Raw genomic sequence first — 26,004 nt, 5'->3', positions numbered from 1 at the left:
TGGGAAGACACTGACCTGCACGCAGGGCTAGCTTCAAAAGTGAACATTTCCTTGTAATAACTATTGGTCATGTCCTCGACAATCACCGCTACACCAGCGGAAATTGATAGCAGCGCATCAGATCATCATTACCAATTTCTGATGTGTGTACTGATGTGTGTGTGTGTGTGTGTGTGTGTGTGTATGTGTGTGTGGGTATGTGTACGGTATAGAGTGACGACTTACACTCGTTGCAATAATACAAAGTGACGACCTGCCGGCAAAGTGACTACCGCTCACTTTATTTTTTAATTGGAATCGATTCCTGAATGGTTATTTTACCATCCTGTGAAGTTTTAGGTCATGTTTCACTTTGACCGGTAAACCCACCGTGTGCGTGTGTGTACTTTGGCCCGTGTGTGTACTATGTTGTCTATCGCCACCTTCTGCTAAATATGAGAAATATACACAGGTGTTACACACACGGCACATAGGGTTATCTTGCCACCATAGTCCATTTGATAAGTTTGCAACATTGTGTCAAGCCGCTGTAAAACGCGCGCGCCATTTTCAGTGCATTTACGTGAAACATCAGTGTAAGGCGTCACTTTGGTGGATGGAAACCAGTCAACAACTGATACATTGTATTTTAAAATTGGATAAACTATACGACGCGCACGTCCACTGTACTGGTATGATACGTGGCACAATTTTCACCACAGTGGAATATATTCGTAAAATTTCTACCTTTTCTAAACGTAAACTCTCCCAAAATGTGGATATTTGTTGAGTAACTCCTTGAGAACATGGTGGGGTATCTGCACCAGTAATAGTTGAGAAGCCCATTAAAATATGGCTCTTAAATTGTCCTCACACCCTACTCTGCAAAGTCAGAGATTCTGACTAAAGAGGCTATAGCGCTTAGGTTTGGCGCATGGTTCTTCAAGAACATTCTGTTTTAAAGATAATATTTTATCGTTGAACTGAAGTGTCCTAACATTGAAGATTTAGTCTAAACATGTTACCCTTTTGTCGGAAACAAAAGTGCATTCAGCAATGTAACCTACAAACCTATGGCAAAGCATAGACCCTCGAGAAACTCGAGGGTCTATGGGCTAAGTGAGGAAGAAAGCAAAGTTAGCTTTATGAATGCTAAAATGGGTTGACAAACACTTTGGAAAGAAAAATTACAAAACAAAAGTACCATGCAGACAATATCCTTTTTACCTTACAGCTCAGTCCCGATATCACTGTACTCACAGTTGTCGAATCTACCCAACATATGTATTAAACACGAAGTGATTACACGAACAGTACAAAGCGGGCTAATTGCATGTTTTCTTCTTTCACAATTCATATTTATTGCAAAGCATATATTGCAATGTCAACCTGTAAATGCTACAAAGCGATGGCATTGCTATTTATTTTGTCATATACGGGCTCTTTTCACCGGAGCAGACCAAGGTTCTTGTGATGCGATCGGAGGTACGATGGGATGCTTCCGTCCTTCTAGAATAGGAACCATTGTGTGTTAAGATAGATAACGTGAACGCCACCATAATTCAGAATTTTTATGCAGCCAAGTGTCGGTGCACTTAGTACAGTGGATTGAAGGCGTGAATTACATGTTGTTTTCAATCGAATTAATCAGTTGATTCGACATTAACATAATTTAATGTACGAATTAGACGACAACTAACTGTTAGATGAATCTGTTCGCTCAAAACTTAGATGCACTGTTATAGATTTATTGTATTAATCAGATAACGATTTACTAGTGTTGGTTTTTCAATTTCAAATCAGTTAAAAGAACGTATAACCTGTGATAGTCATACTTTGCTGATTAATGTTTGCAATCAAGGAAGTGTGCCTCTCTAGAGTGAAAGAGTTGAGTTTTCTCGCAATCATTCAACGAAACTTCCACATGTGCACGTATTCATCAATTATGTGCAGTAAATTTTAGATTTTCTTGATGATTTCCGCTAAATAAGATAAGAAAACTTGTAAGGTATCATTGCAAATTGCGGCTTTATTTCTTCTAGGAAAAAATCAATGATTGAGTCCTAATATCTGTCTCTCGGGCGCATTCTACCTCATCACTGTTATATAAAGCAGTTTTTCGTAAAACGACCAAAAGGAGGAGAGGCACGACCGTTCGGTACTTTCCTCAAATTGTTCGGCAGACAAGGCCAATATTCTCTTGGTAAAGCTCCGACTGGCCATTGGCCCAGACAGCGAACTCTGACATCAAGTAGTTGATAGAAGACAGTATATTCAAACTGATTTCCGACCAAGATACAGTAAATATTGTCAATGAACTTAGGTAAATTTCTTTCTATTTTTGTTTCCAGAGGGAAAACATTATTTGGCAATTTGATCTGAGGTGTTAATAATAACGGAATGATAATTTTCTTTTCATCCATGATGAAGACTTTAGTACGATTGACTTAAGGTAATATGCACCTCGAAAGTGAAAGACTTAAACTTTTGCTCTAACTTTCCTCAAGGAATCTTTCAATCATTCTCTTTCAAAATCAAGAATAAAAATAGGGGGTCACCGCGCAAATTTTGGTACTAGAGAAACAAATTACCCAAGATTTACCGATATTAGAAATTCAAAATGGCCGCCATCCCTGTGTTAACTCTATGGCGAAAAATAAAAATTTTCGAATTTCGAAAAACTAAGCCGGTGAAAAGTTTTCTTTCACCAAGAGCTTTAAATGAACCCCCACATGTGGTATATCAGAAGAGAACTGTAAAAGTTTGAGAGTCCGAATGTCTGTCCCGAGGTGCGTTCTACCTTAAGTGCTATAAAGAAAGAATCGCAAACCGTTATCAGAATTTCAGGGAATTTTGATGCCATCTGAGATTTATACAGCAATATAGACTTCGGAAACAAGTTTTACGTGAACACGTCACGTCACGAATTTCTGCGATGATGATATGTACGCGGAGCCGGCGTCACTTATATACGTGGAGACAGCTGTAGTCCTTACGTAAACGTTTATATTTATTCTCACCTTTAGGTATCAAACATTTATAAACTATCGATCATTCATGCACGTTGTTAGTTGGATAAACGATATAGTGACATCTTCAAAGATATTCATGTATTTTCGTTATTTTTAATGTGCAATTTCTTCTCGATTTGCGGCATACCGGATAACTATTGAGCTAGCCCTGTGATGCGGAAACAGACTACGGAGACCCAAGCCAAGCCGAATCATTTCTTGCGCGTGCCATATGAACGGGTGACGTAACGTGTAGCCAAACGGAGTTTCTCACGTGAACGTGTACGCCAACACAAACGTGGATTCTACGAGTTCACGTTCACGTAAAACGTATAGCCAAATCTGTCTAATACTTCTGCTTTACCCGAGATAGTAATGGTACCCATCAAAGTCAGTAAATTGAAGTAAAGTGAAAGTACCGTGAAAATTGCCAACTTTGACAACTCAAAAACGGAAGTTTTATTAGCTTTTAGCCCACAAGGTGAATTTTAAAGGTACCTGCATGCATATTAGAAAGTAAAGAAGTATGCATGGTATGTAACTAATTGACAAAAGTGAGATGATACGCGTCGGAAAGAGAAATCAGGAATCAATAATACAGGACGAGCTGTTTTTGACTTTTTAGTTCACATATATATCATATGGATGTATCAGTGTGAAGACAAATGATTACAAGCACAGTACAAAGTGAAAGACATGTAGGTTGTCTACCTTTACAAATTAGTGGTCTTGCAAAAAAAATCCTTACAATGTAAATTTGTGTATAGTACAAAGCAATGGCATTGACAATGTATTGAAATATGCTGAAGTTTGGTGAAGCCGCTGTTTTTTTAGCTTAGATACGCAAAAAGGGTATAGTTAAATACAATTGATAGATAATCATGTTAAGATCTTAACAACTATCGCATTTTCATTGTTTTTCCATGTCCTATGACGATGAGAGCATCCAAGCTTACAGATTGAATACTGAGAACATTGACCCTGTATCTCATTTACCAAAGTTACAATCGTATAGAGTTGTTCAGCGATAAAGATTATATTTACCAACACAAAACAAAATCAAACTGACAAACAAAACAGCAACTTAGTGCGTTTTCTGCCACTGACGTGAATTTATTCAGTCTGTTTATTCAGTTAAGTGAAGGCAAGTGACGAATTGCCAACTTTCACAACTCAAAAACGGACGTTTTCAAAGCTTTTACGTCACATGGTGGATCTTACAAGGTATCTGCCCGCATATTAGAAAGTAAAGAAGTATGCATTGTAAGTAACAAAGAAGAAACAATAAGATGACGCGCATCGGAAAGCAAATCAATAATACGGACGAGCTGTTTTTGACTTTTTTAGGTCACTGATATATCCAACGTACGTATCAAAGTGAAGAAACGAAAGTGATTACATGCACAGTACAAAGTGAAAGATATGTAGCTTGTCTACCTTTACAAATTAGTGGTTCTTGCGAAAACACAATCCTTACAATGTAAACTTACATACAGTACAAAGTGATGGCATTGACATTATATTGCAAACACGATTGGAAATATTTTGGGTTTATAGGATTTTGAAAAGTTTGTCAAAAATTATTGAAAAATAAGGCACCAGACCATAATTTGTTGCTACAGACTAAGGTAAATTTCTTAATTTTGTTCAATCTACTTGGCAACAAAGTTAAGTTAACTGCTTTTACTAAATCTAGTCAATTTGCTTTTTTGCAAATGTAATACAGTGAAATAAACAAAAATTTTGCAAACTGTACTTATCATATAATTCTGCAGAATGTTTTGAATCTTACAAATTTTGATCCTTTACCTGTTTTTGATATATCACGGTTGTCAAATTGCGATTTTTCGAACAGTTATAACCACTACTTTGTTTGACTGCTGATAGTACATTGTAAACTCTCCTATTTTGCTAAACTGTCATTTTCATTGTGTGGTAGATGTTCAGGAAACTAAGGTATTTCATACTTTTGAAGTTAGTACCTCAATAAGGCAAAGTAAACTAGTTAAAATTGTATTTTTTTATTCTATCTACTTAAAAAATACAAGGAGTTCAAGTAGCTGGTGAAATATTTGTATTAAAAAGATATTTTGAAATTGAAAAGTTGAAAATGTCTAAAAATTGTTCATGACAACACTACCTTATATTTTCAAGGCCACCTTGAACATGACCCTCTATTTTTCAAGGCCACCTTGGACATGACCCTCTATTTTTCAGGGCCACCTTGGACATGACCCTCTATTTTTTCAAGGCCACCTTGAACATGACCCTCTATTTTTCAAGGCCACCTTGAACATGACCCTCTATTTTTCAAGGCCACCTTGGACATGACCCTCTATTTTTCAGGGCCACATTGGACATGACCCTCTATTTTTCAGGGCCACCTTTGACATGACCCTCTATTTTCTCAAATTACCAAAACTTGGGGAATGGACAAAACAATAATGACAATTTCAAAGAAAACAATAGGATCTGTCATTTTGAAATGGTAGAAATCTATTTATTGTGCAAATTTATCAAAAGTGTCGGGTACCCTATAGCTGAAAGTACAATATTACAGATTACCTTAAAAACATGTGAATTGCAAAAACAGAAGAGTAGATGAGCTTAAATTTACTGAATAAACCAATATTACTACAAATATCCTATTATCCCAAAATATTTCCAATCGTGTTTGCCATGTACTGATGTTTTATGGCGCCATTTTTTCAGATTAAAATAAGCAACAACGGTGTAGTTAGAATAAAATTGATAGATTATCATGTTAAGCTCTTAACAGCCATCGCATTTTCCAGTGTGTTTCCGTGTCCTATGACGCGGAGAGTCTTGAAGTGTACAGATGGAATAATCAAAACATTGACCCTCTATCTCATTTACCTAAGTTACAAACGTATAGAGTTGTTCAGCGGATCCTCTATCTCATTTACCTAAGTTACAATCGTATAGAGTTGTTCAGCGGTAAAGATTGTGAATTTTTCATCAAAACAACAGAAAACTAAATCAAATAGACAAAAAAAACCACTGCAACTTAGTGCGTTTTCAGCCGCTGACAGTAGTGAATCAGTTTATTTAGTTGAGTGAAGGCACCGTGATGGATTGCCAACTTTCACAACTAAAAAACGGATGTTTTAATGGCTTATAATTATACGTCACATGGTGGATCTTACAGGGTATCTGCCCAGATATTAGAAAGTATAGAAGTATGCATGGTAAGTAACAAACAAGTAAAATAGGATGGCATGCATCGGAAAGACAAATCAAAAATCAATAATCAGGAAGAGCTGTTTTTGACTTTTTTAGTTCACTGATATATCCAACGTATGTATCAAAGTAAAGGCAAGAAAGTGATTACGTGCACAGTACATAGTGAAAGACATGTAGGTTAATATTACTTGCGAAAACACAATCCTGACAATGTAAACTTGCATATAGTACAAAGTGATGGCATTGACATTATATTGCCATGTGCTGAAGTTTGATGCAGCGATTTTTCAGCATAAAAAACTCAACACAGTTGATTGATTATCATGTTAAACTCTTAAACCCTCGCATTTTTCAGTGTGTTTCCGTGTCTAATGACGATGAGAGTATTCAAGTGTACAGATGGAATTATAAGAACATTGACCTTTTATCTCATTTACCTAAGTTACAATCGTATAGAGTTGTTCAACGATAAAGATTGTGTGGTATCTACCAAAACAAGAGACAACTAAATAAAGTCGACAAACAAAACCACTAATCCGTGCGTTTTTTGCCGCTGACATGAGTTGTGTGAGTCTGTATATTGAGTAGAGTGAAGGTACTGGGACATATGCCAACTTTGACAACTCGAAAACGGAAGTTTTATGAGCTTTTACTCGACAGGGTAAATCTTACAAGGTATCTGTATGCATATTTAAAAGTAGAGAAATATTCATGGTACGTAAGTAAATAAAAATAATGAGACATGACACGTGTTGGAAAGAGATATCAGAAATCAATAATACAGGACGAGATGTTTTGACTTTTTAGTTCACTGATATATCATATGTATGTATCAAAGTGAAGGCACGAAAGTGATTAGACGCACAGTACAAAGTGAAAGACATGTAGGTTGTCTACCTCTACCAATTAGTGGTTCTTGCAAAAACACAATCCTTACAAATAGTACAAAGCAATGGCATTGACATTGTTTGCCATGAGCTGAAGTTTTGTGCAGCGGTTTGTAGCATAAAATATGCAACAAGGGTATAGTTAAAATTCAATTTAAATGTTAAACTCTCAACAACTTTCGCATTTTCAGCGTTTTCCGTGTCCTATGACAATGAGAGTATTCAAGCAAAAGATGGTATGATCAGAACATTGACGCTCTAACTCATTTACCTAAGTTAAAATCGTATAGAGTTATTCAGCAATAAAGATTGTGTATTATTTACCAAAACAAAAGAGAGCAAAATCAAATCGACAAACAAAAAAAACAACTTAGTGCGTTTTTGCCGCTGACATGAGTTTAGGTAGTTCAGTAGGTTAAAGTAAATTGAAGGCACCGTGACATATTACTAAAGTTGACAATTTAAGAAAGGAAGATTTTGAAACTTTTTATTCTAAATATTGAATCTTACAAAGTACATACAGGCATATAGCAAAATAAATAAATATGCATGGTAAGTAATAAACAAGGACAAAAATGAGACAACACATGTCAACAATCAAGAGTAAATGATACAGGACGAGCTGTCTTTGACTTTTTCGTTCATTGATATATTCAACATATGTATCAGAGTGAAGGCATGAAAGTGATTACACGCACGGTACAAATGAAAGACATTTAAGTTTTCTAGCTTTACAAACTTGGGGTTCTTGCAAAAACACAATCCTTACAATGTAAACTTGTATATAGTACAAAGTGATGGCATTGACATTTTGGTTTCACTGCTCACGGTTCAGTGATTGCGATATTACTGACACAAGAAGTATTATTTCGAAATGTAAAAGCCATGGCCAGTTTTTGCGACAGAATATTTCCAATTAAAGGATTTTATAGAAAAAAGTTTGTGTTTTTTTTCTGCTCGAACACCTTAGAATCCCACACGCTCGAACGCCAAATAAATAATTTACTAAATGTCTACCTTAGTGCTTGGTGCTTCTTGCAAAATACATCTAACAATGTCAACCTGTACATACTACAAAGCGATGATGTTGATATTTGTATTGTCATGTACTGAGACCTAGAAAAAATGTGTTTCCGCTTAACCCAACCTACCCTTACTGACACCCCAAACAAGAAACTTTCTTCGCCCCTCGAAAGCAATTAATGTGATTTTACGGATTAAACTTATAGCATTTCACGTTGAAAATTATTACATAATACTTAAGTTAGCCAAATAACCTTTACAGAGGAATGAGTTTTTTCCCGTAAAAGCCAATGCAAGTCAGCATATTTCATGGGTTAGGTGTATTGCTTCCACTAATGTGATGACCATGTAGCAAAGTAACTGATAGCATTTCACGTTGAAAATTATTACATAATATTTAAGTTAGCCAAATAACCCTTACAGAGGAATGATGCAAGTCAGCATATTTCATGTGTTAGGTGTGTTGCTTTCACTAATGTGGTGACCATGTAGCAAATGGAACAAAAGTAGATTATGCTGTTCAAAAAGTGGGCTTTATTTGTCATAGCTTTATGACTGTCAGATTATTTTCCTCAAGAAGGGAGTTTTCGTTGCAAACGCACAAGACAAATGCCATCAGGCACATCGGGACTTTTTAGAAGCCACAGGGATATCATAAGTACCACAGGCGACCCACACACTATTAATATGCTTATTATTGAGTTTTTCTGGCTGTTTTCTCTATCAGTTCCTCTCCTTTTCTACGTACAGTCCCTCTATGGGTATAGGGACTGTGTCTTCATGCTCTGACTGATCAGAGTAATTGAAATAAATGGTTATATAACCTAACCAAGCCTCTTGACTCTTTATTCATTCAACAACACATTACAAGGACGCTTATCTCTCATATACACATCTTGTAATTAATTAGTCAACACAACTAATTATGCTAATCCGTGGACTTATCAAGGGTTTGTCAACATTGGAAAAAATAGAGATTTAATGAAAAAGGAGAAGGTATGAAGATCTTGGGAAATGTGTCCCGAGGACGTCCGTAAATCTAGTGGACGCTTATATATTCATGATATGCGCAAACAAACACTGCTCATTATTCAAAAATAAACGGGAAGTTGGATCGAAAGGAACGCTGAAAACGCGGATGCTTTTCGTTGCCAAGCGCCAAATTCAAACATAACCAAGCAGACATGGCCCTGCTCCATGTAACAAATGCCACCAAGAAAGTATCGACCGACCAAGCAGAAAAAGATCGCCTCACTTTGCCAGGTAAACACATCATGACACATCATGGTTGTGACTTGATGTCACTTTGTATCATCAGTCAGAGTGTGTATGGTCCCTCACTTTGCTAGGTAAACACATCATGGTGTGTGACCTGATGTCACTTTGTATCATCAATCAGAGTGTGTATGGTCCCTCACTTTGCTAGGTAAACACATCATATTGTGTGACTTGATGTCACTTTGTATCATCAGTCAGAGTGTGTATGGTCCCTCACTTTGCTAGGTAAACACATCATGGTGTGTGACCTGATGTCACTTTGTATCATCAATCAGAGTGTGTATGGTCCCTCACTTTGCTAGGTAAACACATCATATTGTGTGACTTGATGTCACTTTGTATCATCAGTCAGAGTGTGTATGGTCCCTCACTTTGCCAGGTAAACACAATCATGGTGTGTGACCTGATGTCACTTTGTATCATCAATCGAATGTGTATGGTCCCTCACTTTGCAGGTAAACACATCATGGTGTGTGATTTGATGTCACTTTGTATCATCAATCAGAGTGTGTATGGTCCCTCACTTTGCTCTGCTTTACGGAAGTCCTCATGCCATGAACTGCACGCAAGGCACTGGCAGAGTTTGCACTGGTTGCGACCATTTAAACATTTGGAATATGAGTAGCTGGATCTCCTCGGCCATCGAAATACATTGGGTGCAGTCAATTTTGAATAAATGGTCACGAATGGCTGCAATCTGGTAATGTCTGGACACATTTCAGGAGAACTTCCTACCTTCCCTGTTTTAGTAACCTTTCCTATTTTGCGATGTTGACCAACCATTAAAATCCCTGATTAGCATAATTAGTTGTGTTGACTAATTAATTACAAGATGTGTGTATATGAGATTAACGTCCTTGTAATGGGGTGTAAAATAAATAAAGAGTCAAGAGGCTAGGTTAGGCTATATTGTCATTTATTTTATTGACTTCGATCAGTCAGAGCATGAAGAAAAAGGAGAGGAACTGATAGAGAAAACTGAGAAAAACTCAATAATAAGCTTATTAGTAGTGCGTGGCAGCCTGTGTATGTACTAAATTAGTTTAAAAAAATTCTTTGCATTGTTCAGTACACAAACAAAGCAAAGATCAAACATGCTTCATTTTACAGGGTCGATTTCTTTTATATAACTAGGCAACACAAGCCAACGTTCTATATAATGAAAACAGTATTCACCCAAAATTGAATAACACAACAGTCTCTGAATACAGTGTCAGGAAGTATTTCAATGATATTTACAGTCATGTAGGCCAAACTTTTGTTTAACTCATGCGATTGTAGAGCTCTCTGATTTGCTTCCATATGGGAACTTGGTAGTTGACAGTATGCATAAATGGTATAACCCTACTTTCAAGATGACAGAAGTGCAGTGCATTAAAGGTAATGCTTGTAGAATCCAAGCATGCATCAGCTAGATGAAACAACACATGCAAACATCAATTTTACATTGTATTTGTGTGGGAATAAGGCTTGTCTAACTAGAGAGGCTTGGTACAATTACTACTATGCATGTTGATAGAATGTTTGCTTCAAGAGACTTGGTATTCAACACCTGGAAATTGATTTTGTACCTGTCCCTCCCTTTGCTTGATATATGCTGTGTGATGACCTGATGTTAATTATAAGCACCAATCTGAATGTGTGCTCTAATTTTGCCAGATATACATGTTATTATGTAACTGGGTTTCACTTTGTGATGACAACAGGATTGTGAGTAAGCTCCCTAACTTTGCCAGGTAAACACATCCTGGTAATGACTGATTTCACTTTGTATCATCAATCAGAGTGTGTATGGTCCCTCACTTTGCCATGGTAAACACATCATGGTTGTGACTTGATGTCACTTTGTATCGTCAGTCAGAACGTGTATGGTCCCTCACTTTGCCAGTAAACACATCATGTGTGTAACTTGATGTCACTTTGTATCATCAGTCAGAGTGTGTATGGTCCCTCACTTTGCAGGTAAAACACATCATGGTGTGTGACCTGATGTCACTTTGTATCATCAGTCAGAGTGTGTATGGTCCCCTACTTTGCCAGGTAACACATTGTGTGTGATTTGATGTCACTTTGTATCATCAATCAGAGTGTGTATGGTCCCTCACTTTGCTTGGTAAACATATCAGGTGTGTGTGACCTGATGTTACTTTGTATCATCAATCAGAGCGTGTATGGCCCCTCACATTGCTAGGTAAACACATCATGGTGTATGACCTGATTTCACTTTGTATCATCAATCAGAGTGTAATAGAATCCCACACCACAACGGGTTTGAATGGAATGTCTCACACGAGTTGGGAATTCTGTCTCACACGAGCCGAAGGCGTGTGTGAGACAGAATTCCCCAACTAGTGTGAGACATTCATCCCAACCCATTTGGGGTGTGGGATTATTTTTCTACGTCCCTCCAGTATCTTTAGAAAATTGCATTTTATTGTGGTAGGTTTATTATAAAAAACCAGCACTCAATTGCTCTTGTTTCATTTGTATCATTCCGCACAGAAAATGAAGTTCCTTTCATTGATGTGCATATCAAACACGTTCACATGTATATTACCGATATGGCAATTTTGTTTTGTTGGTCAGCCACGAAATCTCCAGGTCATCTGAGGAAAATATTGCGAAACAGCTCTGGTGGCCATCTGTTGATGACATTGCATGGACGCTGTCGTCTGCTACAGCCTTGTGTGCAGATGGCTCGCTAATTGAAGTATTTCATAACTGTATCGCTGTCAAGTCAGTTCTTCTCCAGAAAATAGACGACAAGCGTAAACAGCCATAGGTTGTAATGGCCTGAATTCTCCCGTTACAACATAAAAGCGGTCATCCTCCGTGTATTTGTTGCCGACGCTGACCGTACTCAAATCTAGAACAACCTGTTCACTCTGCAGTTCAGTCGTCTGTCTGCTATGGTGCCAGTTGTACATTACGCGATGTTCTATTTGTCAAATAATTCGTACAGAGAACTAGCGCTGAGCAGAATTGACCAATCAACTACGTGTCACATACGAGGTGTTCGTTCGCGCAACAGTACAGAGTGTGAGAAACAAATTGATCTCACACTGGTGTTCTCACACTCCAGTGCACTGGGGACGTGAGAATGTATGGTCCCTCACTTTGCCAAGTAAACACATCATATGGTGTGACTTGAAGTCGCTTTGTATCATCAGTCAGAGTGTGTATGGTCCCTCACTTTGCTAAGTAAAGACATCATGGTGTGTGATTTGATGTCACTTTGTATCATCAATCAGAGTGTGTATTGTCCCTCACTTTGCTAGGTAAACACATCATGGTGTGTGACTGATGTCACTTTGTATCATCAATCAGAGTGTGTTTGGTCCCTCACTTTACTAGGTAAACACATCATGGTGTGTGATTTGATGTCACTTTGTATCATCAATCAGAGTGTGTATGGTCCCTCACTTTGCTAGGTAAACACATCATGGTGTGTGACTTGATGTCACTTTGTATCATCAATCAGAGTGTGTATGGTCCCTCACTTTGCCTAGGTAAACACATCATGGTGTGTGATTTGATGTCACTTTGTATCGTCAATCAGAGTGTGTATGGTCCCTCACTTTGCCAGGTAAACACATCATGGTGTGTGACTTTATGTCACTTTGTATCATCAATCAGAGTGTGTATGGTCCCGTCACTTTGCTAGGTAAACACATCATGATGTACGACCTGATTTCACTTTGTATCATCAATCAGAAGTGTGTATGTCCTTCACTTTGCCAGGTAAACACATCTTGGTGTGTGACTTTGATGTCACTTTGTATCGTCAATCAGAATGTGTATTGTCCGTCACTTTGCCAGTGAGAAACAACTTTGTGTGTGACTTTATGTCACTTTGTATCGTCAGATCAGAGTGTGTATTGTCCCTCACTTTGCCAGTTTAACACATCATGGTGTGTGACTTGATGTCACTTTGTATCATCAATATACAATAGAATAGACAGGTTCAAAAACAATTCTGCGAAAATTGAAACCAACAGAAATGTACTAAAAGTCTATACAATACAGAATGTTAAACTACATGACAGATGTCAGACTATATATGTTACTACAAAGGTCGATATCAGGAAAGAACAAACAAAATATTTTAAGTATTCATGCATCAATCGATCAGAGAATAACATTTTAATTCACTTACTACAAGGAGTTCTGAAAGGGGCATAAGTAAGTAGAATTTAGATATCAAGGGGCAATGTCTACATACCTTCGTTGCATCAACGTTGTAAGGTTTAAAACACTCAGAGGGTATCATACTGAGAGGTATTGTTAGAGCTGTAAGTTTTAAAATTTTGAAGTAAGTAAATACAGATTTATTTGTGATTTCTGTGACAAATTCCAATGGACAATATGACATTAAACTGGTCCAATAATCATTTCCATTCAAGGTTATACATTACCAGACATTTGTGATTTACAAATATAAGTAGGACATCTTAAACAAGCGTATTCAAGGTACTTTTGTATTTCATAGAATTGTACGTTTTGATGAGTAGAATCTTGTGTTTCATTTGAGGTGGAAGTATGCATGGCTGGAAATTTAAAACAGGTTGGGACTAAGAACGATGCCTACATCCTTCACATCCTGTATTGGAGTAAGGTTAATTCAGACAACATATCTCAAGGTTTAAATCTTTGTAATATTTTTTCTTCAAGCTATTTTCCCTTAATGTAACGATTTCAATTCATGGTGTGAATGGCACCAATAAAATTTAGGCACTTACCCTGGCTCTTTATTTGCATATTACTTAAACTTTCATGATAAGTGACATTTGTCCAAATTTGCAGTGCTAAATTAGAAGAAACCTATTGCAGATACTGATCTAACAATGATCTGATTATAGCATGACACTATTAACATGATCGGTTGAAATGCTTGCTAAATTATATACAAACAAAGTGGTGTTATCATTGGCGTTGTAAATCCATTGACTGCATCACATAAACTGCCTAGATATACTAATTTTGCCAATGCAACTGTCTTTATAGACATTTAAGAATGTCTTGTCGAAATATAAATCAATCTAAGTACAGTGAGTATTTATATTTAGCAATACTGATGCACAATTACACGTAACATTGCAATCACAGTTGCGTATTCAGTTCGCATCGTGGGTGGTCCCTCCTCACTTTGACACGTAAACCTGTGAGTGTGTAAAATGATGTCACTATGTGCTGTATACGTGAGTGTGTGTAAGATGTTTCACTTTGATACGTAAACCTGCCTCTACATCACTTTGTACGTACAAAGTGGGAACCTTAAAAAGCCGTTTTCAAGGAAAGAAGTAGCCCACGTTGTTCAGCAACCTCTTTTATGTCAGATTCTGCAATTTTTATTTAGAAATAACCATTCCTTACCCATTGTTTCACTTTGTACTTTTGGATTTTCACTTTGTACCATTGAACAAGCGTGTCACACTTTGACACATAACTTGCTGTGGTGTGTGTGTGTGTGTGTGGTGTGTGTGTGTGTGTGTGCGTGTCCCTCTTGGTTGTATCGTCTTTGGATGACTTTCACCACAGGCGTTATGGGGTTAGGGTTATAACTAAAGGGTACAGAACAGACCATTGGAACGTAGCATAAACTAACTACCCAGTCAACATAACGCTTGTGGTACGTCGTCCATTGTCCGCTCAAAGCCCTTGCCCCATTGTCCATCTTTATGGGAAAGATGCACAATCATTTAATGGTATTTTGTCATCCATCAAGTCACAGGAAAATTGCATTTAATAACCCCTTGTCATTATCATACAGGATTGGATACACCAACAAGTAGCTGCAAGTGCAACAAGAGCTATTGCCTCTGAGTCATTAGATAGATGTCTATCTAAGGAACCAGGAAAAGTGAATAAACTGCACATTTGTTTCAAGCATCATTTCTTTATGATCGATCGTCAGGCAAACTGACTCGCTAAATATTACTCAGATGCAGGTATCCTCTTTCCATTCTTCCAACAACAAACATAGACTGTTTCATGGCTAATTACTTGTTTGTATTGATAATAACCTCAAACTGGCAACTTAAATATCAGTTAATACAAACACATGCCTCACAAATCGTTTGTCCAAAATGATGTTATGTTTGATTATGTTATTCAAGGGGAATGTAAGTTTCCAGTGCATGATTTGAACTGAGTACTTCAACATCATTGCTTATAATTAGCACAACAGTCATTACACAAATCTTGTGAGCCATCTTATTGTCATTCAAGGCAGGTACAGACTAAAATAACTCATTTTCAGCAAATAACTTCATTTACAAATGTTCACTATTGACTACAACTTAGATACTTAGTTGTTTCTCTTTCAACAGATTGTCTAGGACATGATAACATGACATAAAATCCTTCAGCTCCACAAATTAACATGGATTCTGTGAGTACAATTTGGAAGTAGATTGAAGACTCTGCCCTCAGATATGGTGCTCAAGTTGGATATAAAAGGTGATCAAATATCATTGCGTCCAGCGATAGTAATTACGTCATGCATGTGTGTTCCTCCTATTTCCACATATTACACTAACACTTTGTTTGTGTCAAATTTCAGCTGCTATCACCTATATCTGTGATATATCTTTTACATGGTCACACAACAGACATACACGCATCCACGTATTATTGTTAATCAATCATATCAGGGGAGCCACCTGCATGCACCTAATTTATGATATTGAATTTTACTGAGACGGATCAAAACTAAACACAATTTGCCATTTTCCTTACTGTTAAACATGGCATCAAAATGTTGACAGCTTTTTTCTCAAGAATGTCTTTGGCAGAAAAATGCAATCGGAAAATGGTTACTGTTGTGACGTAAGTATTTATTGTCAAAAAATTGTGAGTTTAGGCCACAAAAAATTATTTGTTTCTGATCATCGGGCGCATCATTTAAAGTGTGCGCGTCAACTCTTTTTTTTCCAGGTTTTCAATAGCCCCTATAGAAAAAGGGGAAAATGTATAAAATTCCACCAAAGATAAAAAAAAAAAAAAATTGCATCGCCGCATCATTTTTGCCACATGTCAATGACCAGAAACAATCTTTTTTTTGGCCTTAATTCAATGCAAATTACATAAGGCACATTAGCTGTAATTTTAAGCAATTTTGTTCAGTCTTTATTGTTGTGCTTATAAACCGCTGTTTCGATAGCTACAAAACAGCAATTGAATACCAACATTCTGCTAGACAACATACTGTGTTACATGTTTAACAACCACTGATATTGTTGACAAATGAATTCTATTCCCGGCTGAAATTCAAATTTTCAACAATAACAATGCTAAATATACACATATGAATTGGGTTGATGACCTAAATGCTGGATATTCATTATGCCTTAAGAATTAGAACAAGAAAATGCAATACATACACAAAACAAAACTAATAGTAAACTGCCAATAGTTACAGCTAATGGAGCTTTAAATATGCCGGAACTGATTTCTGTCAGACTCGGTACAAAGACTTCTGTACACCTTCTGAGGGCTGGTTCAGGAATGTGCACATAGCTCTACCAGCCCTGAGGAACTACAGAGACTACCAGCTATTATTATACACCTACGTCTGTAACCTACTGAGTTTCGTCGTACAGTAAGTTTCGGTATCAGAGGACGCGGAGTCCAATAACTTTGACACGGAGTACAATAGCTTAAGGTATTATTTGGTGCTATTTGACCTTTGACCTCAAACACCTTTACGTCAACACTTGGAAAAGAAGAGAATATTTACATTTTTACACAAATACATACTTCGTAACATTCAGTACTTCACAAAGTAAATCATGGTCAGTCCAAACAGGTGAATTTGAGTGAAATTATGCTGTTGACGTAAAATTTCTACCACGTGCACTGTACAGCGAGGGTTGAAATTTCTTTCTGTGCACTTAGTGGAGGCGCTGAATGCGTTCCCAGTCTGCTCCCGATCGCTCAGTGCAGTGCACGAGAAGCATCAAAAAAGTCTAAATTTCGACTTTTTTTACGTAAAATTGGACTAAAAAGGTGTATAATAATATGGTTATTCTCAAAATACCGGGATTTATGTCCTCATACATCGTATGCTATGGTACTGTCAGCGTCTTGGACGATACCTCCGCTGCACGATATACTTTGACATAAATCCTGGTATTTTGTGAATTACCTTATATTACAAATATCTCTCCAGTACAGCATAGTCAGAAAAATAATATGACAGCTGCATTTGACATCCATGTACCTAGTGTGTCAACAGTCCAGTACAATAGTTTTGCAAATAGTACATGCAACATGGGTTTGAAAAACTCTGCTTGAACATCTGTTTCTCAGTCAGCCTGTACCAGCAATGTATACAGTTCTGTATTGGGGAAATTCCAAAATAGCTGGCACATGAATGTGTACATTGCCACAACAGCACTGTGTATTGACAATAAGACTAGTACAGAGAGGTAAGTATCTTTGTGTTTAGGGTGAAAAGGGACTGGAAATTTAAAAAGGGCTGGTATGCGGATGCGTTCATCACTGTGCCAAAAATGCTAAACACATGCACTGGTATAGGGAGGTGAAAAGCACTTCTGGTGCATGTATGTAGTGCTAGGCACAATACATGCTACAGCACACATCCCCATACTTGTGATTGAGCCACAATGGAAGGGGGTTCGTTTCACAGCAATGAGTGGGTGATGATACAAGACAATGACACTTGGCTGAACTGTAACTGGGGACGCACATTTATTGACTGCAGTACTGTTACATGACTTACATGTGCTCTCTCGCTCACGCTCACGCTCACTGCCAAAAATACATGGCATGTGTGCTTATATGCTATAGGTTTGGTAGAACAAAACAATTTAGCGGGCTGCGTTGTGATTCGCTAGAATGGCCTGGTCCATAAAGTTTGTGTCAGTTTCCCACAGGAACGCGTGTAATACAAGAACACAACTGGTTTGAACAGGAAATGACTAAATAACAATGTAAACAATAATAATTACACATTGCAATAAAATATAAATCAATGTAATTCACGACAATATTAGAGCAATACTAGAGAAAATATGGCTGCTACAGTTTTGTCAAGTACATAGCTGGTAAGGGATGTGTTCCTCAAAGCTGTGCTAGGATGTTGGTACAGCCCTGTGCTAAGATGTGAAAGGTTCCCAGTGCACCTTCAGGATGTGTGATACTCGTATTTTACTTCAACCCCCCCCCCCCCAAATATTACTTAGCTTTTTCGCACAAAATGATCCATGTACTATGACTTTTAAGATGACGTATTCTCAGTGAGTAAGATGTGCCACAAAACGGGTACACACGAATTATATGTTAACTTGGTAGATTATGGCTGAGTACTGTTATTTCGAGCATTTTTGTTCTGCACATCAACTGCAGTTTCCCATTCAAGTAATTGAAGCATGATGAAATCCCTAATGTTTAGCTTCTCAGGGCAGTCTATTCTACATGTAGCATGTTACTGTTGAAGATTTCATCAGGGCGGGATTCATGTGAGAATTTATTTGTCAGTTATAAGATGATCATAACAAATATACAGGCTGTGTTTACAAGCATAATACCTGGCATTTTAGTATGCTGTAGGAAGGTCAAGAAACTGTAATTGATAAACAGTACTGAAATACTGAAGAAGTAGCCAAAAATTACAGTTGATGGAGCCTAATTTTCTTATTTCAAATTTCATCATATATGTGGAGTATGTCATCAATGATGACTGTTGCATAGCCAGAGTTTAAAATACTTTCTCAAAGTTCTTTTCAACTTCTTTGCAAGTCTCAAAAGGACATTGCACTATGACTCTAATATATCTTGCCTTTGAATAAATTCATTTTGATATTCTGGAATTGAAATTCATCATTGTGACATTCAAACCATAGTTTTACTCATTATTGCCATTGCAGTGATGGAGCAAAGGCCTATGACATTGACAATGGTTTTTGCGAGCTATCATTTTTCATGCTAGGAGACTTTACTCTGAACAGTCATTTCAGGTTATTTGTGCACCAGGAAAGAATTAAGGTCTTATGACTGTCGCAAAAAAATACTCTGGCAATTCGACCAGCCGAGTTTTCATAATTGTATTTTTATTCTATCAATTCGCCTTTTCGTAAATCATATTTTTCTCCAGTCGAACTTATGGAGTGAGTACTGTATTGATATTTCCTTAACCCTTTTGGTGCTGCAATTTTTCCCACCAAAACGTTAGTGCAACATTTTAACCAATTTAAATGAATCATATGTGACATCACATGTCATTGATTACAGTTTCTTATCAAAATTTCCGCAAAATTCTGAAAAAGAAATGACTGCGGTATATTTTAAAAAGGCGGCAAAAATTGACAGTGGTACTCAAAGAGTTAATGCTGTTCCTGCAGTCAAATATGTGTGAACATGACAGTAATTTATAATACTGATAATGAACATTACAATATACTTGTACAATTTCCCTAAACATACCAGTAACTGGACCTTGCCTTCATTGTACTAGTAGTTGGATACTGAGTGTTTTACCAGGAGCTAATCTTGAATCTAAAATTTTTAATGTTTGCATCTTTTTATTTCAGGATGCTGGAAAACTTACAATGCCAGGCACAAATTTGAAGTTGCCCTGCTTAGGTGTGCTAGTCTAGGAAGGAGCAAGCAGTTGTGTCCTTTCTCGAAGGTGTTATATTCTGCAGCATGGAAAGAGACAATGTTGTGCTACGTCTGCTTAGTTATCTGGGGTTTCAAACTTTGATTACATCAGATGTGTGAAAAGAACATTTCAAATTGTAGAGACTTCTAGCGATCAGCAAAGACTAAACTCGGAGCGAGGTAAGTGCCTGGTAATTATGAGTAGTCTGTAGTGTGCAGGGGTTTCCCAGTGAAACTGCTAGCAATTTGGCATCAGATGCAAGAGGTAAATGTTATACCATCAAATTATGTTATCAATGTGATTTTACAAGTAGCATTCAAAAGAATGTCAATTTTAGTGAGTATATCCTTGTAAATATACGATTGATTATTTTGCAACAATTACTGTTTCATTTCTTGTCAATATTGCAATAAATGTTAGTCTGAGATTAATTGTAATACTTTGTTTGTTGTTTTTTCATGTAGTCTGCAGGATTTCTAACTACTACAGCTGTTGTCTGTGTTTCAGATGTGGTACAATCCTACTTAGTGTGGCTTCATCACATAGAGAACCCAATAGCCTATTCCATTTGATGATATTCTACCCTGTATCTGCAATTTTGATGAAATCCAATTTGAATTTCGAAGGATGGTCAGAAGTAAATATGCACCCCCCCCCAATATGATTCATATTGAACTGGTTTGTCAGGAAGCCATACAATAGCCTTGGGGTGGCATACCTGCAAGCCAGCTTATAATGGCTTGTTTGTAAACCAGAGGAATTCTCAAAGTGGCTTGCCTGTAAACCATAATTAGTAAAAAATGGGTTTGTCGGTAAGCCACATTGCACTAATATTGGCTCATCTTCAAACCAGATGAAACCAGAATTGGCTTACTGTTGAGCCAGAGAAGTGTGATATTGGTTTGTAAAGAAGCCACTGTTCAGCATTCTCTGGTATATCAGCAAGCCAAAGTATCTTAGACAAGGCTTGCTAGCAAGCCATGTTCATATAATAGTGGATTGCCTGTAAACCATTTTTCAGTACAGACTGGCTTGCTGGCAAGCTGAAGTGATCTTTACTTGGCATGTATATATGCCATATCAAAAACAAAACTGGCATGCACAGAAACCAGACTTGGCATGCCAGAAAGCCAAAAATAAGCCAAAATTCAGAACTCGAAACAATCCGTTTACTGACAAACAAGCCGGTTTATTTTTGGCTTGAATTTAGCTGGCCGGCAAACCAGAAAAATTTGCAGTGTAATATTCATGTGTTATCATGTGGATTGTCGGCTATTTGGTGTAAGAAATTAGCCAGGGTGAGATGGTTGTAATTACTTGCGATCGATGTGAACGTAAGAAAACTCATGATGGAATAAATAATGTCCTGACAAATTGAAAGATTTGGGCATAATCGACATATCCTTCTTTTAATAACTCAAATAAATAAAATATTCATCCAATCGGTAGGCCGACAAGTATAGATCAAATAACTACAAGGTAGAGTTGGGTAGATCGCGTGGTATTCTGTCAAACACACCTGCGATCAATACTTCCCTTGCTATCTACGCAACTCAAACAAATTTACAACTTTAGAGCACACCAATCACTGTACCAAAAGGGGATTTGACAGGGTAGGTAAAGTACCTAATAAAACATGGCGAAGTACAACATTTGACCTCATAATACTTCCTACACCTTTGTTCACAGTTACACATTTTCACACACCTTTGACAGGTGGGGTGCAACTAGACTAAGTACCACTTTTGATTAGGATGGTAAAATACAGAAAAATATAAAAATGATTCTTACAATTTCGCTACTTTTACTTATGGACATACAGGCATGTCTTTCCCTGCTATGCCATCTCAGTAAAGTTTACTGTGATTCAAGATTTAAACAGGGGTATGAAGATGTGTAAACTTAGTCCTATACCTATGGTTCAAACACGGGGAAAATCATTGGTATATGTGTACATAGTGTGGATCCAAAAGATAAGTGACTTTTATCCACTGTGTTGTGCGGTAGCAAAGGTTTGCAAAAGGGCTACTAGAATAGTCAAAATGTGACCTTGACAAATGACGTCAAAAGTTGTGATTTGTCACCTCTCACAAATACAGGAATTTCACCAAAAAATGCCAGGGGTGGCAAAGGTTGGCAAAAGGGCTACTACAACGGTCAAAATGTGACCTTGACAAATGATGTCAAAAGTTGTGATTTGTCACCTCTCAACAAATACAGGAATTTCACCAAAAAATGCCAGGGGCGGCAAAGGTGGGCAAAAGGGCTACTACAACGGTCAAAATGTGACCTTGACAAATGATGTCAAAAGTTGTGATTTGTCACCTCTCAACAAATACAGGAATTTCACCAAAAAATGCCAGGGGCGGCAAAGGTTGGCAATAGGGCTGCTACAACAGTCAAAATGTGACCTTGACAAATGATGTCAAAGGTTGTGATTTGTCACCTCTCAACAAATACAGGAATTTCACCAAAAAATGCCAGGGGCGGCAAAGGTTGGCAATAGGGCTGCTACAACAGTCAAAATGTGACCTTGACAAATGATGTCAAAAGTTGTGATTTGTCACCTCTCCACAAATCCAGGAATTTCACCAAAAAATGCCAGGGGCGGCAAAGGTTGGCAAAAGGGCTACTACAACAGTCAAAATGTGACCTTGACAAATGATGTCAAAAGTTGTGATTTGTCACCTCTCCACAAATCCAGGAATTTCACCAAAAAATGCCAGGGGCGGCAAAGGTTGGCAATAGGGCTGCTACAACAGTCAAAATGTGACCTTGACAAATGATGTCAAAGGTTGTGATTTGTCACCTCTCCACAAATCCAGGAATTTCACCAAAAAATGCCAGGGGCGGCAAAGGTTGGCAATAGGGCTGCTACAACAGTCAAAATGTGACCTTGACAATGATGTCAAAGGTTGTGATTTGTCACCTCTCAACAAATCCAGGAATTTCACCAAAAAATGCCAGGGGCGGCAAAGGTTGGCAATAGGGCTACTACAACAGTCAAAATGTGACCTTGACAAATGATGTCAAAGGTTGTGATTTGTCACCTCTCAACAAATACAGGAATTTCACCAAAAAAAGCCAGGGGATGGCAAGGTTGGCAAAAGGGCTACTACAACGGTCAAAATGTGACCTTGACAAATGATGTCAAAAGTTGTGATTTGTCACCTCTCCACAAATCCAGGAATTTCACCAAAAAATGCCAGGGGTGGCAAAGGTGGGCAAAAGGGCTGCTACAATGGTCAAAATGTGACCTTGACAAATGAAGTCAAAAGTTGTGATTTGTCACCTCTCAACAAATACAGGAATTTCACCAAAAAATGCCAGGGGCGGCAAAGGTTGGCAAAAGGGCTGCTACAACAGTCAAAATGTGACCTTGACAAATGAAGTCAAAAGTTGTGATTTGTCACCTCTCAACAAATACAGGAATTTCACCAAAAAACGCCAGGGGTGGCAAAGGTTGGCAAAAGGGCTACCACAATGGTCAAAATGTGACATTGACAAATGATGGCAAAATGTGACCTCTTGTGTCACCTCTCCACAAGTAAGGCTGTGAGTACAAACTCTTGCGAGGGGCATACATACAACTTTCATAACCGACCTTCACAATAATCAATCCAGACCATACAGAAATTGCAGCAAAGAAGTATTAAAATTAACAAATCATTTATTACAAAAAGTCGAAAAGAGACCCAAAAATTGATTTAAGAAGTACAAATCCACTGTAAATAGAAAAATTGCTTTTCATTTCAAAATACCAATAAGAATAAGTTAATTAAATTAATTATCAAATTTATGTTTCATTAATGATTGCCCAAGATGGCGCACCTTCAGGGGCAGTGCGTTGTGATGGTGCTCCTTCACTTCGTTTGTGTATAAAACCTCCTCCCATTTTTTTTAATTTCTTTTCATGTCTCCTATCTAATAAATCAAAAATGTCATTAACTCTTTTTGAGCGCCAAATCAGAGGCCGCCGCCTTAAAGGTTTTGACTTCCTTCTATCGCTGATGCACAAATCATCATCAGATGACTCCTCCATAGATACGCAAGAATCAGTGTCCTCACTTGAAATATATGAAGATGTCATGACCATCTTCATAAGACTTCTTTCAGTTTGCCCTATCGATGATGACTTTTCCATGGCTTCCTTGCGCCTCAACAATTTCTGGGGAAAAAAAAAAACTATAGTAAGAGAAAAATCGACTGCAAACCAGCCATGGTACTCTATTTCCTTATCGCGACAATAAACAATCACATTATTCTCTCTGAATGAATGTTGCTATTACCTTCTTGCATCAACACCTAAATACAGCAAGTCATACATTTTTAGCTAACATTAATTACTGTTTCATGACAGTGGTAGAGTTTGAGGCAACATTTACAACTATACTAACATTTTTGTCAGCCTGTTTACAATGAAGGGAAGTTTACTAGACATTTATTAACACCATGTAATCTACACTCCTATGACCTCTACATGGCCATACAGTCTGTAGCAAGAATAAAACAATTCAATTTAAAACACAAAACAGTACTAAACTCTCACATAAATAAGCTTTAAGTTAACCAATTATTTTCCATACTAAAAGTTTGATTTTTTCACTTCATATGATAGAAGTCAATCTTGCATCATCTGAGTGTATCGGGTGGAGTTCGTCTGCATCAGAGAGTGAGCAATTTCAGTGAACTGAACAAGATCAATACTATTTCAAAATAAACCAAAACCAATGGCAAAACAACATTACTTAATACATTACCTGCTGCTTTCTTTGTCGTCTGGCTTGCTTCTTACGAAATGCATCCATCTTCCCACTTGTCAAGCGTTTCTTTTCTTTTCTTTTTGTCAAAAAGTACGTTTTCATGGCAACTGTCAAAATAAAATAAACGTAAGATTTCATCAAACCAGTTAATCTTATTCTGTACAGTACCTAGACCTTCTTTTACTCAGTATTTCTGTTGGAAAGCCCAATACTCACACAGTGAACACAACCTTTTCATGTGTAAGATGTATTTTCTGTCAGCAATTCAAAATTTACCAGCTTACCTTGGGCACTCAAAGGACACAATTCACTTGCTTTGACATTTCATCAAACAAGTGGAAAAACCACATTTTCTAATTTGTGAAATCACCAAAATCTTTTCTTCAAGTAAGTGTGTTGTTGCAGAATCAATGCTGTTGTTACCAGCTTAAAAAGAGCATGAACATTCTGGTAGAACTGTATCCCTTCCTGACAACTAATAGGATATCAGGCAACTGGAACTAAAATGACCAGAACTGAGAGACTAATCAATTTCCAGAAGTGTACTCAATTTTCAGTTTTACTGGACTAATACTAGGTATTAAAGAAGAAAATACACATGCACCAAACACGACTCACCTTGGATAACTGCTTCATCAGCACTCACTTGGTATTCATGCCTTCTTTATCTCATCATTTATTTCGACGTTGATTGCATGACCAAAGCTAGAAGAAGCATGTGATTTAAGTTAAGTGTTGAAAACTGTACACTGAAATATTTTATTTTTATTTTTGATCAGATATTATTGTAAATTTAGATATCATATAAAACTGCACACTGAGTTTTTCTTTAGTTTTGAGCATTTCTGAAGGGAACCTATCAGTCAGCCCTAGTTGTATCACACTTACAATGTACAGACACTTCTTGAAGCAAAAAAAATTATTCCTAGGGTTAAGTGCAAATGGCCTCCAATAATTATGTAAAAAGAGTTGGAAATAGGTTTGCTACAAATTTAATACTTATGGTTTACTTGTATCCCATGTCTGGCCATTCTCCACAAGTCCATTGTAGATTGTGTGAACTGTATTCTGCAAAACAGAAATGTTACACCTCATGTTCATAATGTTTAAAAGGAGTTTTCAAATACATGAGTACTGTAACCAGGATTTTTATCGGTTTGACCAAAACAACGTGCTTGCTGTTGCCAGACACTATCCTGTACATCATGTCAAATATAGTTGTTTTACCTTGACAG

General features: G+C 37.3%; 1 protein-coding gene and 1 long non-coding RNA gene across 2 annotated transcripts in view; one reads left to right on the top strand and one right to left on the bottom strand.

The window, feature by feature from the left end:
- The window catches only part of LOC139128647 (cell adhesion molecule CEACAM1-like), a 285,077-nt gene that overhangs the window by 192,411 nt on the left and 66,662 nt on the right, over positions 1-26,004 (top strand). The window lies entirely within an intron of this gene.
- LOC139128651 (uncharacterized) lies at positions 23,659-25,420 on the bottom strand. The gene is made up of 3 exons (XR_011551363.1): positions 25,388-25,420; positions 24,767-24,876; positions 23,659-24,174 (listed from the first exon to the last, which is right to left on the bottom strand). It is a non-coding gene; the product is annotated as an uncharacterized lncRNA (long non-coding RNA).

The sequence above is a fragment of the Ptychodera flava genome, unplaced genomic scaffold, assembly GCF_041260155.1.
Source record: "Ptychodera flava strain L36383 unplaced genomic scaffold, AS_Pfla_20210202 Scaffold_63__1_contigs__length_709137_pilon, whole genome shotgun sequence".
Lineage (NCBI taxonomy): Eukaryota > Metazoa > Hemichordata > Enteropneusta > Ptychoderidae > Ptychodera > Ptychodera flava.
This window is presented reverse-complemented; position numbering and strand designations above follow the sequence as displayed.